The sequence below is a fragment of the Acipenser ruthenus genome, chromosome 58 (genome assembly GCF_902713425.1).
Source record: "Acipenser ruthenus chromosome 58, fAciRut3.2 maternal haplotype, whole genome shotgun sequence".
Taxonomy (NCBI): Eukaryota; Metazoa; Chordata; class Actinopteri; order Acipenseriformes; family Acipenseridae; genus Acipenser; species Acipenser ruthenus.
The window spans coordinates 4,436,787-4,458,179 of record NC_081246.1 but is presented as its reverse complement, the minus strand read 5'-3'; positions in this window follow the sequence as shown (position 1 = coordinate 4,458,179).

Below are 21,393 nucleotides of genomic sequence, written 5' to 3'. Positions count from 1 at the left end.
ATTGGCGGCCATATTGGCTCTGGAGCCCCATAGACATCAATGCATTACTGGCCCTGACTTAGAGCCACAATAGGGCCAGTTTCATAATAACATTAAAACACATAGATGAGATTAGAGAAAGGTAGGAAACTGGTGCCCTTTGGCGGCCATATTGGCTCTGGAGCCCCATTGACATCAATGCATTACTGGCCCTGACATAGAGCCACAGTAGAGCCAGTTTCATAATAACATTAAAACACATAGATGATATTAGAGAAAGGTAGGAAACTGGTGCCCAGTGGCGGCCATTTTGGCTCTGGAGCTCCATAGACATCAATGCATTACTGGCCCTGACATAGAGCCACAATAGGGCCAGTTTCAAAATAACATTAAAACACACAGATGAGATTAGAGAAAGGTAGGAAACTGGTGCCCAGTGGCGGCCATTTTGGCTCTGGAGCTCCATAGACATCAATGCATTACCAGCCCACACTTAGAGCCACAATGGAGCCAGTTTCAAAGCAACATTAAAACACTCAAATTAGAGAAATGTAAGAAACTGCTGCCCATTGGTGGCCATATTGGCTCTGGAGCCCCATAGACATCAATGCATTACCGGCCCACACTTAGAGCCACAATGGAGCCAGTTTCATAGCAACATTTAAACACTCAAATTAGAGAAATGGAAGAAACTGGTGCCCATTGGCGGCCATATTGGCTCTGGAGCCCCATAGACATCAATGCATTACTGGCCCACACTTAGAGCCACAATGGAGCCAGTTTCATAGCAACATTTAAACACTCAAATTAGAGAAATGGAAGAAACTGGTGCCCATTGGCGGCCATATTGGCTCTGGAGCCCCATAGACATCAATGCATTACTGGCCCTGACTTAGAGCCACAATAGGGCCAGTTTCATAATAACATTAAAACACATAGATGAGATTAGAGAAAGGTAGGAAACTGGTGCCCAGTGGCGGCCATTTTGGCTCTGGAGCTCCATAGACATCAATGCATTACCAGCCCACACTTAGAGCCACAATGGAGCCAGTTTCAAAGCAACATTAAAACACTCAAATTAGAGAAAGGTAAGAAACTGCTGCCCATTGGCGGCCATATTGGCTCTGGAGTCCCATAGACATCAATGCATTACTGGCCCTGACTTAGAGCCACAATAGGGCCAGTTTCATAATAACATTAAAACACTCAAATTAGAGAAAGGTAAGAAACTGCTGCCCATTGGCGGCCATATTGGCTCTGGAGCCACATAGACATCAATGCATTACTGGCCCTGACTTAGAGCCACAATAGGGCCAGTTTCATAATAACATTAAAACACATAGATGAGATTAGAGAAAGGTAGGAAACTGGTGCCCAGTGGCGGCCATTTTGGCTCTGGAGCTCCATAGACATCAATGCATTCCCGGCCCACACTTAGAGCCACAATGGAGCCACTTTCATAGCAACATTTAAACACTGAAATTAGAGAAATGTAAGAAACTGCTGCCCATTGGCGGCCATATTGGCTCTGGAGCCCCATAGACATCAATGCATTACTGGCCCTGACTTAGAGCCACAATAGGGCCAGTTTCATAATAACATTAAAACACATAGATGAGATTAGAGAAATTTAAGAAACTGCTGCCCATTGGCGACCATATTGGCTCTGGAGCCCCATAGACATCAATGCATTACTGGCCCTGACTTAGAGCCACAATAGGGCCAGTTTCATAATAACATTAAAACACATAGATGAGATTAGAGAAAGGTAGGAAACTGGTGCCCAGTGGTGGCCATTTTGGCTCTGGAGCTCCATAGACATCAATGCATTACTGGCCCTGACTTAGAGCCACAATAGAGCCAGTTTCATAATAACATTAAAACACATAGATGAGATTAGAGAAAGGTAGGAAACTGTAGCCCAGTGGCGGCCATTTCTGCTCTGGAGCTCCATAGACATCAATGCATTACCGGCCCACACTTAGAGCCACAATAGAGCCAGTTTCATAATAACATTAAAACACATAGATGAGATTAGAGAAAGGTAGGAATCTGGTGCCCAGTGGCGGCCATTTTGGCTCTGGAGCTCCATAGACATCAATGCTTTACAAGCCCACACTTAGAGCCACAATGAAGCCAGTTTCATAGCAACATTAAAACACTCAAATTAGAGAAATGTAAGAAACTGCTGCCCATTGGCGGCCATATTGGCTCTGGAGCCCCATATACATCAATGCATTACTGGCCCTGACTTAGAGCCACAATAGAGCCAGTTTCATTATAACATTAAAACACATAGATGAGATTAGAGAAAGGTAGGAAACTGGTGCCCAGTGGCGGCCATTTTTGCTCTGGAGCTCCATAGACATCAATGTATTACCGGCCCACACTTAGAGCCACAATAGAGCCAGTATCATAATAACATTAAAACACAGCTGGGATTAGAGAAAGGTAGGAAACTGGTGCCCAGTGGCGGCCATTTTTGCTCTGGAGCGCCATAGACATCAATGCATTACCAGCACACACTTAGAGCCACAATAGAGCCAGTTTCATAATAACATTAAAACACTCAAATTAGAGAAAGGTAAGGAACTGCTGCCCATTGGCGGCCATATTGGCTCTGGAGCCCCATAGACATCAATGCATTACTGGCCCTGACTTAGAGCCACAATAGGGCCAGTTTCATAATAACATTAAAACACATAGATGAGATTAGAGAAAGGTAGGAAACTGGTGCCCAGTGGCGGCCATTTTGGCTCTGGAGCTCCATAGACATCAATGCATTACCGGCCCACACTTAGAGCCACAATGGAGCCAGTTTCATAGCAACATTTAAACACTCAAATTAGAGAAATGTAAGAAACTGCTGCCCATTGGCGGCCATATTGGCTCTGGAGCCCCATAGACATCAATGCATTACTGGCCCTGACTTAGAGCCACAATAGGGCCAGTTTCATTATAACATTAAAACACATAGATGAGATTAGAGAAAGGTAGGAAACTGGTGCCCAGTGGCGGCCATTTTGGCTCTGGAGCTCCATAGACATCAATGCATTCCCGGCCCACACTTAGAGCCACAATGGAGCCAGTTTCAAAGCAACATTAAAACACTCAAATTAGAGAAAGGTAAGAAACTGCTGCCCATTGGCGGCCATATTGGCTCTGGAGTCCCATAGACATCAATGCATTACTGGCCCTGACTTAGAGCCACAATAGGGCCAGTTTCATAATAACATTAAAACACATAGATGAGATTAGAGAAAGGTAGGAAACTGGTGCCCAGTGGCGGCCATTTTGGCTCTGGAGCTCCATAGACATCAATGCATTCCCAGCCCACACTTAGAGCCACAATGGAGCCACTTTCATAGCAAGATTTAAACACTGAAATTAGAGAAATGTAAGAAACTGCTGCCCATTGGTGGCCATATTGGCTCTGGAGCCCCATAGACATCAATGCATTACTGGCCCTGACTTAGAGCCACAATAGGGCCAGTTTCATAATAACATTAAAACACATAGATGAGATTAGAGAAAGGTAGGAAACTGGTGCCCAGTGGCGGCCATTTTGGCTCTGGAGCTCCATAGACATCAATGCATTACCAGCCCACACTTAGAGCCACAATGGAGCCAGTTTCATAGCAACATTAAAACACTCAAATTAGAGAAAGGTAAGGAACTGCTGCCCTTTGGCGGCCATATTGGCTCTGGAGCCCCATAGACATCAATGCATTACTGGCCCTGACATAGAGCCACAGTAGAGCCAGTTTCATAATAACATTAAAACACATAGATGATATTAGAGAAAGGTAAGAAACTGGTGCCCAGTGGCGGCCATTTTTGCTCTGGAGCTCCATAGACATCAATGCATTACCGGCCCACACTTAGAGCCACAATGGAGCCAGTTTCATAGCAACATTAAAACACTCAAATTAGAGAAAGGTAAGAAACTGCTGCCCATTGGTGGCCATATTGGCTCTGGAGCCCCATAGACATCAATGCATTACTGGCCCTGACTTAGAGCCACAATAGGGCCAGTTTCAAAATAACATTAAAACACATAGATGAGATTAGAGAAATGTAGGAAACTGGTGCCCAGTGGCGGCCATTTTGGCTCTGGAGCTCCATAGACATCAATGCATTACCAGCCCACACTTAGAGCCACAATGGAGCCAGTTTCAAAGCAACATTAAAACACTCAAATTAGAGAAATGTAAGAAACTGCTGCCCATTGGCGGCCATATTGGCTCTGGAGCCCCATAGACATCAATGCATTACTGGCCCTGACTTAGAGCCACAATAGGGCCAGTTTCATAATAACATTAAAACACATAGATGAGATTAGAGAAAGGTAGGAAACTGGTGCCCAGTGGCGGCCATTTTGGCTCTGGAGCTCCATAGACATCAATGCATTACCAGCCCACACTTAGAGCCACAATGGAGCCAGTTTCAAAGCAACATTAAAACACTCAAATTAGAGAAATGTAAGAAACTGCTGCCCATTGGCGGCCATATTGGCTCTGGAGTCCCATAGACATCAATGCATTACTGGCCCTGACTTAGAGCCACAATAGGGCCAGTTTCATAATAACATTAAAACACTCAATTAGAGAAAGGTAAGAAACTGCTGCCCATTGGCGGCCATATTGGCTCTGGAGCCCCATAGACATAAATGCATTACTGGCCCTGACTTAGAGCCACAATAGGGCCAGTTTCATAATAACATTAAAACACATAGATGAGATTAGAGAAAGGTAGGGAACTGGTGCCCAGTGGTGGCCATTTTGGCTCTGGAGCTCCATAGACATCAATGCATTCCCGGCCCACACTTAGAGCCACAATGGAGCCACTTTCATAGCAACATTTAAACACTGAAATTAGAGAAATGTAAGAAACTGCTGCCCATTGGCGGCCATATTGGCTCTGGAGCCCCATAGACTTCAATGCATTACTGGCCCTGACTTAGAGCCACAATAGGGCCAGTTTCATAATAACATTAAAACACATAGATGAGATTAGAGAAAGGTAGGAAACTGGTGCCCAGTGGCGGCCATTTTGGCTCTGGAGCTCCATAGACATCAATGCATTACCAGCCCACACTTAGAGCCACAATGGAGCCAGTTTCATAGCAACATTAAAACACTCAAATTAGAGAAAGGTAAGGAACTGCTGCCCTTTGGCGGCCATATTGGCTCTGGAGCCCCATAGACATCAATACATTACTGGCCCTGACATAGAGCCACAGTAGAGCCAGTTTCATAATAACATTAAAACACATAGATGATATTAGAGAAAGGTAGGAAACTGGTGCCCATTGGCGGCCATTTTGGCTCTGGAGCTCCATAGACATCAATGCATTACCAGCCCACACTTAGAGCCACAATGGAGCCAGTTTCAAAGCAACATTAAAACACTCAAATTAGAAAAATGTAAGAAACTGCTGCCCATTGGCGGCCATATTGGCTCTGGAGCCCCATAGACATCAATGCATTACTGGCCCTGACTTAGAGCCACAATAGGGCCAGTTTCATAATAACATTAAAACACATAGATGAGATTAGAGAAAGGTAGGAAACTGGTGCCCAGTGGCGGCCATTTTGGCTCTGGAGCTCCATAGACATCAATGCATTACCAGCCCACACTTAGAGCCACAATGGAGCCAGTTTCAAAGCAACATTAAAACACTCAAATTAGAGAAAGGTAAGAAACTGCTGCCCATTGGCGGCCATATTGGCTCTGGAGTCCCATAGACATCAATGCATTACTGGCCCTGACTTAGAGCCACAATAGGGCCAGTTTCATAATAACATTAAAACACTCAAATTAGAGAAAGGTAAGAAACTGCTGCCCTAAGGCGGCCATATTGGCTCTGGAGCCCCATAGACATCAATGCATTACTGGCCCTGACTTAGAGCCACAATAGGGCCAGTTTCATAATAACATTAAAACACATAGATGAGATTAGAGAAAGGTAGGAAACTGGTGCCCAGTGGCGGCCATTTTGGCTCTGGAGCTCCATAGACATCAATGCATTACTGGCCCTGACTTAGAGCCACAATAGAGCCAGTTTCATAATAACATTAAAACACATAGATGAGATTAGAGAAAGGTAGGAAACGGGTGCCCAGTGGCGGCCATTTTGGCTCTGGAGCTCCATAGACATCAATGCATTGCCGGCCCACACTTGGAGCCACAATAGAGCCAGTTTCATAATAACATTAAAACACTCAAATTAGAGAAAGGTAAGGAACTGCTGCCCATTGGCGGCCATATTGGCTCTGGAGCCCCATAGACATCAATGCATTACCGGCCCACACTTAGAGCCACAATGGAGCCAGTTTCATAGCAACATTAAAACACTCAAATTAGAGAAAGGTAAGAAACTGCTGCCCATTGGTGGCCAAATTGGCTCTGGAGCTCCATATACAACAATGCATTACTGGCCCTGACTTAGAGCCACAGTAGAGCCAGTTTCATAATAACATTAAAACACATAGATGAGATTAGAGAAAGGTAGGAAACTGGTGCCCATTGGCGGCCATTTCGGCTCTGGATCTCCATAGACATCAATGCATTACCAGCCCACACTTAGAGCCACAATGGAGCCAGTTTCAAAGCAACATTAAAACACTCAAATTAGAGAAAGGTAAGAAACTGCTGCCCAATGGCGGCCATATTGGCTCTGGAGCCCCATAGACATCAATGCATTACCGGCCCACACTTAGAGCCACAATGGAGCCAGTTTCATAGCAACATTAAAACACTCAAATTAGAGAAAGGTAAGAAACTGCTGCCCATTGGTGGCCAAATTGGCTCTGGAGCTCCATATACAACAATGCATTACTGGCCCTGACTTAGAGCCACAGTAGAGCCAGTTTCATAATAACATTAAAACACATAGATGAGATTAGAGAAAGGTAGGAAACTGGTGCCCATTGGCGGCCATTTCGGCTCTGGATCTCCATAGACATCAATGCATTACCAGCCCACACTTAGAGCCACAATGGAGCCAGTTTCAAAGCAACATTAAAACACTCAAATTAGAGAAAGGTAAGAAACTGCTGCCCAATGGCGGCCATATTGGCTCTGGAGCCCCATAGACATCAATGCATTACTGGCCCTGACTTAGAGCCACAATAGGGTCAGTTTCATAATAACATTAAAACACATAGATGAGATTAGAGAAAGGTAGGAAACTGGTGCCCAGTGGCGGCCATTTTGGCTCTGGAGCTCCATAGACATCAATGCATTACCAGCCCACACTTAGAGCCACAATGGAGCCAGTTTCATAGCAACATTAAAACATTCAAATTAGAGAAAGGTAAGGAACTGCTGCCCTTTGGCGGCCATATTGGCTCTGGAGCCCCATAGACATCAATGCATTACTGGCCCTGACATAGAGCCACAGTAGAGCCAGTTTCATAATAACATTAAAACACATAGATGATATTAGAGAAAGGTAGGAAACTGGTGCCCAGTGGCGGCCATTTTGGCTCTGGAGCGCCATAGACATCAATGCATTACCGGCCCACACGTAGAGCCACAATGGAGCCAGTTTCATAGCAACATTAAAACACTCAAATTAGAGAAAGGTAAGAAACTGCTGCCCATTGGTGGCCATATTGGCTCTGGAGCCCCATAGACATCAATGCATTACTGGCCCTGACTTAGAGCCACAATAGGGCCAGTTTCAAAATAACATTAAAACACATAGATGAGATTAGAGAAAGGTAGGAAACTGGTGCCCAGTGGCGGCCATTTTGGCTCTGGAGCTCCATAGACATCAATGCATTACAAGCCCAGACTTAGAGCCACAATGGAGCCAGTTTCATAGCAACATTAAAACACTCAAATTAGAGAAATGTAAGAAACTGCTGCCCATTGGCGGCCATATTGGCTCTGGAGCCCCATATACATCAATGCATTACTGGCCCTGACTTAGAGCCACAATATAGCCAGTTTCATAATATCATTAAAACACATAGATGAGATTAGAGAAAGGTAGGAAACTGGTGCCCAGTGGCGGCCATTCTTGCTCTGGAGCTCCATAGACATCAATGCATTACCGGCCCACACTTAGAGCCACAATAGAGCCAGTTTCATAATAACATTAAAACACAGATGGGATTAGAGAAAGGTAGGAAACTGTTGCCCATTGGCGGCCATTTTGGCTCTGGAGCTCCATAGACATCAATGCATTACCAGCCCACACTTAGAGCCACAATGGAGCCAGTTTCAAAGCAACATTAAAACACTCAAATTAGAGAAATTTAAGAAACTGCTGCCCATTGGCGGCCAGATTGGCTCTGGAGCCCCATTGACATCAATGCATTACTGGCCCTGACTTAGAGCCACAATAGAGCCAGTTTCATAATAACATTAAAACACATAGATGATATTAGAGAAAGGTAAGAAACTGGTGCCCAGTGGCGGCCATTTTTGCTCTGGAGCTCCATAGACATCAATGCATTACCGGCCCACACTTAGAGCCACAATGGAGCCACTTTCATAGCAACATTTAAACACTGAAATTAGAGAAATGTAAGAAACTGCTGCCCATTGGCGGCCATATTGGCTCTGGAGCCCCATAGACTTCAATGCATTACTGGCCCTGACTTAGAGCCACAATAGGGCCAGTTTCATAATAACATTAAAACACATAGATGAGATTAGAGAAAGGTAGGAAACTGGTGCCCAGTGGCGGCCATTTTGGCTCTGGAGCTCCATAGACATCAATGCATTACCAGCCCACACTTAGAGCCACAATGGAGCCAGTTTCATAGCAACATTAAAACACTCAAATTAGAGAAAGGTAAGGAACTGCTGCCCTTTGGCGGCCATATTGGCTCTGGAGCCCCATAGACATCAATGCATTACTGGCCCTGACTTAGAGCCACAATAGGGCCAGTTTCATAATAACATTAAAACACATAGATGATATTAGAGAAAGGTAGGAAACTGGTGCCCATTGGCGGCCATTTTGGCTCTGGAGCTCCATAGACATCAATGCATTACCAGCCCACACTTAGAGCCACAATGGAGCCAGTTTCAAAGCAACATTAAAACACTCAAATTAGAAAAATGTAAGAAACTGCTGCCCATTGGCGGCCATATTGGCTCTGGAGCCCCATAGACATCAATGCATTACTGGCCCTGACTTAGAGCCACAATAGGGCCAGTTTCATAATAACATTAAAACACATAGATGAGATTAGAGAAAGGTAGGAAACTGGTGCCCAGTGGCGGCCATTTTGGCTCTGGAGCTCCATAGACATCAATGCATTACCAGCCCACACTTAGAGCCACAATGGAGCCAGTTTCAAAGCAACATTAAAACACTCAAATTAGAGAAAGGTAAGAAACTGCTGCCCATTGGCGGCCATATTGGCTCTGGAGTCCCATAGACATCAATGCATTACTGGCCCTGACTTAGAGCCACAATAGGGCCAGTTTCATAATAACATTAAAACACTCAAATTAGAGAAAGGTAAGAAACTGCTGCCCTAAGGCGGCCATATTGGCTCTGGAGCCCCATAGACATCAATGCATTACTGGCCCTGACTTAGAGCCACAATAGGGCCAGTTTCATAATAACATTAAAACACATAGATGAGATTAGAGAAAGGTAGGAAACTGGTGCCCAGTGGCGGCCATATTGGCTCTGGAGCCCCATAGACATCAATGCATTACTGGCCCTGACTTAGAGCCACAGTAGAGCCAGTTTCATAATAACATTAAAACACATAGATGAGATTAGAGAAAGGTAGGAAACTGGTGCCCATTGGCGGCCATTTCGGCTCTGGATCTCCATAGACATCAATGCATTACCAGCCCACACTTAGAGCCACAATGGAGCCAGTTTCAAAGCAACATTAAAACACTCAAATTAGAGAAAGGTAAGAAACTGCTGCCCAATGGCGGCCATATTGGCTCTGGAGCCCCATAGACATCAATGCATTACCGGCCCACACTTAGAGCCACAATGGAGCCAGTTTCATAGCAACATTAAAACACTCAAATTAGAGAAAGGTAAGAAACTGCTGCCCATTGGTGGCCAAATTGGCTCTGGAGCTCCATATACAACAATGCATTACTGGCCCTGACTTAGAGCCACAGTAGAGCCAGTTTCATAATAACATTAAAACACATAGATGAGATTAGAGAAAGGTAGGAAACTGGTGCCCATTGGCGGCCATTTCGGCTCTGGATCTCCATAGACATCAATGCATTACCAGCCCACACTTAGAGCCACAATGGAGCCATTTTCAAAGCAACATTAAAACACTCAAATTAGAGAAAGGTAAGAAACTGCTGCCCAATGGCGGCCATATTGGCTCTGGAGCCCCATAGACATCAATGCATTACTGGCCCTGACTTAGAGCCACAATAGGGTCAGTTTCATAATAACATTAAAACACATAGATGAGATTAGAGAAAGGTAGGAAACTGGTGCCCAGTGGCGGCCATTTTGGCTCTGGAGCTCCATAGACATCAATGCATTACCAGCCCACACTTAGAGCCACAATGGAGCCAGTTTCATAGCAACATTAAAACACTCAAATTAGAGAAAGGTAAGGAACTGCTGCCCTTTGGCGGCCATATTGGCTCTGGAGCCCCATAGACATCAATGCATTACTGGCCCTGACATAGAGCCACAGTAGAGCCAGTTTCATAATAACATTAAAACACATAGATGATATTAGAGAAAGGTAGGAAACTGGTGCCCAGTGGCGGCCATTTTGGCTCTGGAGCGCCATAGACATCAATGCATTACCGGCCCACACGTAGAGCCACAATGGAGCCAGTTTCATAGCAACATTAAAACACTCAAATTAGAGAAAGGTAAGAAACTGCTGCCCATTGGTGGCCATATTGGCTCTGGAGCCCCATAGACATCAATGCATTACTGGCCCTGACTTAGAGCCACAATAGGGCCAGTTTCAAAATAACATTAAAACACATAGATGATATTAGAGAAAGGTAGGAAACTGGTGCCCAGTGGCGGCCATTTTGGCTCTGGAGCTCCATAGACATCAATGCATTACAAGCCCAGACTTAGAGCCACAATGGAGCCAGTTTCATAGCAACATTAAAACACTCAAATTAGAGAAATGTAAGAAACTGCTGCCCATTGGCGGCCATATTGGCTCTGGAGCCCCATATACATCAATGCATTACTGGCCCTGACTTAGAGCCACAATATAGCCAGTTTCATAATATCATTAAAACACATAGATGAGATTAGAGAAAGGTAGGAAACTGGTGCCCAGTGGCGGCCATTCTTGCTCTGGAGCTCCATAGACATCAATGCATTACCGGCCCACACTTAGAGCCACAATAGAGCCAGTTTCATAATAACATTAAAACACAGATGGGATTAGAGAAAGGTAGGAAACTGTTGCCCATTGGCGGCCATTTTGGCTCTGGAGCTCCATAGACATCAATGCATTACCAGCCCACACTTAGAGCCACAATGGAGCCAGTTTCAAAGCAACATTAAAACACTCAAATTAGAGAAATTTAAGAAACTGCTGCCCATTGGCGGCCAGATTGGCTCTGGAGCCCCATTGACATCAATGCATTACTGGCCCTGACTTAGAGCCACAATAGAGCCAGTTTCATAATAACATTAAAACACATAGATGAGATTAGAGAAAGGTAGGAAACGGGTGCCCAGTGGCGGCCATTTTGGCTCTGGAGCTCCATAGACATCAATGCATTGCCGGCCCACACTTAGAGCCACAATAGAGCCAGTTTCATAATAACATTAAAACACTCAAATTAGAGAAAGGTAAGGAACTGCTGCCCATTGGCGGCCATATTGGCTCTGGAGCCCCATAGACATCAATGCATTACCGGCCCACACTTAGAGCCACAATGGAGCCAGTTTCATAGCAACATTAAAACACTCAAATTAGAGAAAGGTAAGAAACTGCTGCCCATTGGTGGCCAAATTGGCTCTGGAGCTCCATATACAACAATGCATTACTGGCCCTGACTTAGAGCCAAAGTAGAGCCAGTTTCATAATAACATTAAAACACATAGATGAGATTAGAGAAAGGTAGGAAACTGGTGCCCATTGGCGGCCATTTCGGCTCTGGATCTCCATAGACATCAATGCATTACCAGCCCACACTTAGAGCCACAATGGAGCCAGTTTCAAAGCAACATTAAAACACTCGAATTAGAGAAAGGTAAGAAACTGCTGCCCAATGGCGGCCATATTGGCTCTGGAGCCCCATAGACATCAATGCATTACTGGCCCTGACTTAGAGCCACAATAGGGTCAGTTTCATAATAACATTAAAACACATAGATGAGATTAGAGAAAGGTAGGAAACTGGTGCCCAGTGGCGGCCATTTTGGCTCTGGAGCTCCATAGACATCAATGCATTACCAGCCCACACTTAGAGCCACAATGGAGCCAGTTTCATAGCAACATTAAAACACTCAAATTAGAGAAAGGTAAGGAACTGCTGCCCTTTGGCGGCCATTTTGGCTCTGCAGCCCCATAGACATCAATGCATTACCGGCCCACACATAGAGCCACAGTAGAGCCAGTTTCATAATAACATTAAAACACATAGATGATATTAGAGAAAGGTAAGAAACTGGTGCCCAGTGGCGGCCATTTTGGCTCTGGAGCGCCATAGACATCAATGCATTACCGGCCCACACTTAGAGCCACAATGGAGCCAGTTTCATAGCAACATTAAAACACTCAAATTAGAGAAAGGTAAGAAACTGCTGCCCATTGGTGGCCATTTTGGCTCTGGAGCCCCATAGACATCAATGCATTACTGGCCCTGACTTAGAGCCACAATAGGGCCAGTTTCAAAATAACATTAAAACACATAGATGAGATTAGAGAAAGGTAGGAAACTGGTGCCCAGTGGCGGCCATTTTGGCTCTGGAGCTCCATAGACATCAATGCATTACCAGCCCACACTTAGAGCCACAATGGAGCCAGTTTCAAAGCAACATTAAAACACTCAAATTAGAGAAATGTAAGAAACTGCTGCCCATTGGCGGCCATATTGGCTCTGGAGCCCCATAGACATCAATGCATTACTGGCCCTGACTTAGAGCCACAATAGGGCCAGTTTCATAATAACATTAAAACACATAGATGAGATTAGAGAAAGGTAGGAAACTGGTGCCCAGTGGCGGCCATTTTGGCTCTGGAGCTCCATAGACATCAATGCATTACCAGCCCACACTTAGAGCCACAATGGAGCCAGTTTCAAAGCAACATTAAAACACTCAAATTAGAGAAAGGTAAGAAACTGCTGCCCATTGGCGGCCATATTGGCTCTGGAGTCCCATAGACATCAATGCATTACTGGCCCTGACTTAGAGCCACAATAGGGCCAGTTTCATAATAACATTAAAACACTCAAATTAGAGAAAGGTAAGAAACTGCTGCCCATTGGCGGCCATATTGGCTCTGGAGCCCCATAGACATCAATGCATTACTGGCCCTGACTTAGAGCCACAATAGGGCCAGTTTCATAATAACATTAAAACACATAGATGAGATTAGAGAAAGGTAGGAAACTGGTGCCCAGTGGTGGCCATTTTGGCTCTGGAGCTCCATAGACATCAATGCATTCCCGGCCCAAACTTAGAGCCACAATGGAGCCAGTTTCATAGCAACATTTAAACACTGAAATTAGAGAAATGTAAGAAACTGCTGCCCTTTGGCGGCCATATTGGCTCTGGAGCCCCATAGACATCAATGCATTACTGGCCCTGACATAGAGCCACACTAGAGCCAGTTTCATAATAACATTAAAACACATAGATGATATTAGAGAAAGGTAGGAAACTGGTGCCCAGTGGCGGCCATTTTGGCTCTGGAGCTCCTTAGACATCAATGCATTACCGGCCCACACTTAGAGCCACAATGGAGCCAGTTTCATAGCAACATTAAAACACTCAAATTAGAGAAAGGTAAGAAACTGCTGCCCATTGGTGGCCATATTGGCTCTGGAGCCCCATAGACATCAATGCATTACTGGCCCTGACTTAGAGCCACAATAGAGCCAGTTTCAAAATAACATTAAAACACATAGATGAGATTTGAGAAAGGTAGGAAACTGGTGCCCAGTGGCGGCCATTTTGGCTCTGGAGCTCCATAGACATCAATGCATTACCAGCCCACACTTAGAGCCACAATGGAGCCAGTTTCAAAGCAACATTAAAACACTCAAATTAGAGAAAGGTAAGAAACTGCTGCCCATTGGCGGCCATATTGGCTCTTGAGTCCCATAGACATCAATGCATTACTGGCCCTGACTTAGAGCCACAATAGGGCCAGTTTCATAATAACATTAAAACACTCAAATTAGAGAAAGGTAAGAAACTGCTGCCCATTGGCGGCCATATTGGCTCTGGAGCCCCATAGACATCAATGCATTACTGGCCCTGATTTAGAGCCACAATAGGGCCAGTTTCATAATAAGATTAAAACACATAGATGAGATTAGAGAAAGGTAGGAAACTGGTGCCCAGTGGCGACCATTTTGGCTCTGGAGCTCCATAGACATCAATGCATTCCCGGCCCACACTTAGAGCCACAATGGAGCCAGTTTCATAGCAACATTTAAACACTGAAATTAGAGAAATGTAAGAAACTGCTGCCCATTGGCGGCCATATTGGCTCTGGAGCCCCATAGACATCAATGCATTACTGGCCCTGACCTAGAGCCACAATAGGGCCAGTTTCATAATAACATTAAAACACATAGATGAGATTAGAGAAAGGTAGGAAACTGGTGCCCAGTGGCGGCCATTTTGGCTCTGGAGCTCCATAGACATCAATGCATTACCAGCCCACACTTAGAGCCACAATGGAGCCAGTTTCAAAGCAACATTAAAACACTCAAATTAGAGAAATTTAAGAAACTGCTGCCCATTGGCGGCCATATTGGCTCTGGAGCCCCATAGACATCAATGCATTACTGGCCCTGACTTAGAGCCACAATAGGGCCAGTTTCATAATAACATTAAAACACATAGATGAGATTAGAGAAAGGTAGGAAACTGGTGCCCAGTGGTGGCCATTTTGGCTCTGGAGCTCCATAGACATCAATGCATTACTGGCCCTGACTTAGAGCCACAATAGAGCCAGTTTCATAATAACATTAAAACACATAGATGAGATTAGAGAAAGGTAGGAAACTGGTGCCCAGTGGCGGCCATTTTTGCTCTGGAGCTCCATAGACATCAATGCATTACCGGCCCACACTTAGAGCCACAATAGAGCCAGTTTCATAATAACATTAAAACACATAGATGAGATTAGAGAAAGGTAGGAATCTGGTGCCCAGTGGCGGCCATTTTGGCTCTGGAGCTCCATAGACATCAATGCTTTACAAGCCCACACTTAGAGCCACAATGAAGCCAGTTTCATAGCAACATTAAAACACTCAAATTAGAGAAATGTAAGAAACTGCTGCCCATTGGCGGCCATATTGGCTCTGGAGCCCCATATACATCAATGCATTACTGGCCCTGACTTAGAGCCACAATAGGGCCAGTTTCACAATAACATTAAAACACTCAAAGTAGAGAAAGGTAAGAAACTGCTGCCCATTGGCGGCCATATTGGCTCTGGAGTCCCATAGACATCAATGCATTACTGGCCCTGACTTAGAGCCACAATAGGGCCAGTTTCACAATAACATTAAAACACTCAAAGTAGAGAAAGGTAAGAAACTGCTGCCCATTGGCGGCCATATTGGCTCTGGAGCCCCATAGACATCAATGCATTACTGGCCCTGACTTAGAGCCACAATAGGGCCAGTCTCATAATAACATTAAAACACATAGATGAGATTAGAGAAAGGTAGGAAACTGGTGCCCAGTGGCGGCCATTTTGGCTCTGGAGCTCCATAGACATCAATGCATTACCAGCCCACACTTAGAGCCACAATGGAGCCAGTTTCATAGCAACATTAAAACACTCAAATTAGAGAAAGGTAAGGAACTGCTGCCCTTTGGCGGCCATATTGGCTCTGGAGCCCCATAGACATCAATGCATTACTGGCCCTGACATAGAGCCACAGTAGAGCCAGTTTCATAATAACATTAAAACACATAGATGAGATTAGAGAAAGGTAAGAAACTGGTGCCCAGTGGCGGCCATTTTTGCTCTGGAGCTCCATAGACATCAATGCATTACCGGCCCACACTTAGAGCCACAATGGAGCCAGTTTCATAGCAACATTAAAACACTCAAATTAGAGAAAGGTAAGAAACTGCTGCCCATTGGTGGCCATATTGGCTCTGGAGCCCCATAGACATCAATGCATTACTGGCCCTGACTTAGAGCCACAATAGGGCCAGTTTCAAAATAACATTAAAACACTCAAAGTAGAGAAAGGTAAGAAACTGCTGCCCATTGGCGGCCATATTGGCTCTGGAGTCCCATAGACATCAATGCATTACTGGCCCTGACTTAGAGCCACAATAGGGCCAGTTTCACAATAACATTAAAACACTCAAAGTAGAGAAAGGTAAGAAACTGCTGCCCATTGGCGGCCATATTGGCTCTGGAGCCCCATAGACATCAATGCATTACTGGCCCTGACTTAGAGCCACAATAGGGCCAGTTTCATAATAACATTAAAACACATAGATGAGATTAGAGAAAGGTAGGAAACTGGTGCCCAGTGGCGGCCATTTTGGCTCTGGAGCTCCATAGACATCAATGCATTACCAGCCCACACTTAGAGCCACAATGGAGCCAGTTTCATAGCAACATTAAAACACTCAAATTAGAGAAAGGTAAGGAACTGCTGCCTTTTGGCGGCCATATTGGCTCTGGAGCCCCATAGACATCAATGCATTACTGGCCCTGACATAGAGCCACAGTAGAGCCAGTTTCATAATAACATTAAAACACATAGATGAGATTAGAGAAAGGTAAGAAACTGGTGCCCAGTGGCGGCCATTTTTGCTCTGGAGCTCCATAGACATCAATGCATTACCGGCCCACACTTAGAGCCACAATGGAGCCAGTTTCATAGCAACATTAAAACACTCATATTAGAGAAAGGTAAGAAACTGCTGCCCATTGGTGGCCATATTGGCTCTGGAGCCCCATAGACATCAATGCATTACTGGCCCTGACTTAGAGCCACAATAGGGCCAGTTTCATAATAACATTAAAACACATAGATGAGATTAGAGAAATGTAGGAAACTGGTGCCCAGTGGCGGCCATTTTGGCTCTGGAGCTCCATAGACATCAATGCATTACCAGCCCACACTTAGAGCCACAATGGAGCCAGTTTCAAAGCAACATTAAAACACTCAAATTAGAGAAATGTAAGAAACTGCTGCCCATTGGCGGCCATATTGGCTCTGGAGCCCCATAGACATCAATGCATTACTGGCCCTGACTTAGAGCCACAATAGGGCCAGTTTCATAATAACATTAAAACACATAGATGAGATTAGAGAAAGGTAGGAAACTGGTGCCTAGTGGCGGCCATTTTGGCTCTGGAGCTCCATAGACATCAATGCATTACCAGCCCACACTTAGAGCCACAATGGAGCCAGTTTCAAAGCAACATTAAAACACTAAAATTAGAGAAATGTAAGAAACTGCTGCCCATTGGCGGCCATATTGGCTCTGGAGTCCCATAGACATCAATGCATTACTGGCCCTGACTTAGAGCCACAATAGGGCCAGTTTCATAATAACATTAAAACACTCAAATTAGAGAAAGGTAAGAAACTGCTGCCCATTGGCGGCCATATTGGCTCTGGAGCCCCATAGACATCAATGCATTACTGGCCCTGACTTAGAGCCACAATAGGGCCAGTTTCATAATAACATTAAAACACATAGATGAGATTAGAGAAAGGTAGGGAACTGGTGCCCAGTGGTGGCCATTTTGGCTCTGGAGCTCCATAGACATCAATGCATTCCCGGCCCACACTTAGAGCCACAATGGAGCCACTTTCATAGCAACATTTAAACACTGAAATTAGAGAAATGTAAGAAACTGCTGCCCATTGGCGGCCATATTGGCTCTGGAGCCCCATAGACATCAATGCATTACTGGCCCTGACTTAGAGCCACAATAGGGCCAGTTTCATAATAACATTAAAACACATAGATGAGATTAGAGAAAGGTAGGAAACTGGTGCCCAGTGGCGGCCATTTTGGCTCTGGAGCTCCATAGACATCAATGCATTACCAGCCCACACTTAGAGCCACAATGGAGCCAGTTTCATAGCAACATTAAAACACTCAAATTAGAGAAAGGTAAGGAACTGTTGCCCTTTCGCGGCCATATTGGCTCTGGAGCCCCATAGACATCAATACATTACTGGCCCTGACATAGAGCCACAGTAGAGCCAGTTTCATAATAACATTAAAACACATAGATGATATTAGAGAAAGGTAGGAACCTGGTGCCCATTGGCGGCCATTTTGGCTCTGGAGCTCCATAGACATCAATGCATTACCAGCCCACACTTAGAGCCACAATGGAGCCAGTTTCAAAGCAACATTAAAACACATAGATGAGATTAGAGAAAGGTAGGAAACTGGTGCCCAGTGGCGGCCATTTTGGCTCTGGAGCTCCATAGACATCAATGTATTACCAGCCCACACTTTGAGCCACAATGGAGCCAGTTTCAAAGCAACATTAAAACACTCAAATTAGAAAAATGTAAGAAACTGCTGCCCATTGGCGGCCATATTGGCTCTGGAGCCCCATAGACATCAATGCATTACTGGCCCTGACTTAGAGCCACAATAGGGCCAGTTTCATAATAACATTAAAACACATAGATGAGATTAGAGAAAGGTAGGAAACTGGTGCCCAGTGGCGGCCATTTTGGCTCTGGAGCTCCATAGACATCAATGCATTACCAGCCCACACTTAGAGCCACAATGGAGCCAGTTTCAAAGCAACATTAAAACACTCAAATTAGAGAAAGGTAAGAAACTGCTGCCCATTGGCGGCCATATTGGCTCTGGAGTCCCATAGACATCAATGCATTACTGGCCCTGACTTAGAGCCACAATAGGGCCAGTTTCATAATAACATTAAAACACTCAAATTAGAGAAAGGTAAGAAACTGCTGCCCATTGGCGGCCATATTGGCTCTGGAGCCCCATAGACATCAATGCATTACTGGCCCTGACTTAGAGCCACAATAGGGCCAGTTTCATAATAACATTAAAACACATAGATGAGATTAGAGAAAGGTAGGAAACTGGTGCCCAGTGGCGGCCATTTTGGCTCTGGAGCTCCATAGACATCAATGCATTCCCGGCCCACACTTAGAGCCACAATGGAGCCAGTTTCATAGCAACATTTAAACACTGAAATTAGAGAAATGTAAGAAACTGGTGCCCATTGGCGGCCATATTGGCTCTGGAGCCCCATAGACATCAATGCATTACTGGCCCTGACTTAGAGCCACAATAGGGCCAGTTTCATAATAACATTAAAACACATAGATGAGATTAGAGAAAGGTAGGAAACTGGTGCCCAGTGGCGGCCATTTTGGCTCTGGAGCTCCATAGACATCAATGCATTCCCGGCCCACACTTAGAGCCACAATGGAGCCACTTTCATAGCAACATTTAAACACTGAAATTAGAGAAATGTAAGAAACTGCTGCCCATTGGCGGCCATATTGGCTCTGGAGCCCCATAGACATCAATGCATTACTGGCCCTGACTTAGAGCCACAATAGGGCCAGTTTCATAATAACATTAAAACACATAGATGAGATTAGAGAAAGGTTGGAAACTGGTGCCCAGTGGCGGCCATTTTGGCTCTGGAGCTCCATTTACATCAATGCATTACCAGCCCACACTTAGAGCCACAATGGAGCCAGTTTCATAGCAACATTAAAACACTCAAATTAGAGAAAGGTAAGGAACTGCTGCCCTTTGGCGGCCATATTGGCTCTGGAGCCCCATAGACATCAATGCATTACTGGCCCTAACATAGAGCCACAGTAGAGCCAGTTTCATAATAACATTAAAACACATAGATGATATTAGAGAAAGGTAGGAAACTGGTGCCCAGTGGCGGCCATTTTGGCTCTGGAGCTCCATAGACATCAATGCATTACCGGCCCACACTTAGAGCCACAATGGAGCCAGTTTCATAGCAACATTAAAACACTCAAATTAGAGAAAGGTAAGAAACTGCTGCCCATTGGCGGCCATATTGGCTCTGGAGCCCCATAGACATCAATGCATTACTGGCCCTGACTTAGAGCCACAATAGGGCCAGTTTCATAATAACATTAAAACACATAGATGAGATTAGAGAAAGGTAGGAAACTGGTGCCCATTGGCGGCCATTTTGGCTCTGGAGCTCCATAGACATCAATGCATTACCAGCCCACACGTAGAGCCACAATGGAGCCAGTTTCAAAGCAACATTAAAACACTCAAATTAGAGAAAGGTAAGAAACTGCTGCCCATTGGCGGCCATATTGGCTCTGGAGTCCCATAGACATCAATGCATACCGGCCCACACTTAGAGCCACAATGGAGCCAGTTTCATAGCAACATTAAAACACTCAAATCAGAGAAAGGTAAGAAACTGCTGCCCATTGGTGGCCATATTGGCTCTGGAGCCCCATAGACATCAATGCATTACTGGCCCTGACTTAGAGCCACAATAGGGCCAGTTTAATAATAACATTAAAACACATAGATGAGATTAGAGAAAGGTAGGAAACTGGTGCCCAGTGGCGGCCATTTTGGCTCTGGAGCTCCATAGACATCAATGCATTACCAGCCCACACGTAGAGCCACAATGGAGCCAGTTTCAAAGCAACATTAAAACACTCAAATTAGAGAAAGGTAAGAAACTGCTGCCCATTGGCGGCCATATTGGCTCTGGAGTCCCATAGACATCAATGCATTACTGGCCCTGACTTAGAGCCACAATAGGGCCAGTTTCATAATAACATTAAAACACTCAAATTAGAGAAAGGTAAGAAACTGCTGCCCATTGGCGGCCATATTGGCTCTGGAGCCCCATAGACATCAATGCATTACTGGCCCTGACTTAGAGCCACAATAGGGCCAGTTTCATAATAACATTAAAACACATAGATGAGATTAGAGAAAGGTAGGAAACTGGTGCCCAGTGGCGGCCATTTTGGCTCTGGAGCTCCATAGACATCAATGCATTCCCGGCCCACACTTAGAGCCACAATGGAGCCAGTTTCATAGCAACATTAAAACACTCAAATTAGAGAAAGGTAAGGAACTGCTGCCCTTTGGCGGCCATATTGGCTCTGGAGCCCCATAGACATCAATGCATTACTGGCCCTGACATAGAGCCACAGTAGAGCCAGTTTCATAATAACATTAAAACACATAGATGATATTAGAGAAAGGTAGGAAACTGGTGCCCAGTGGCG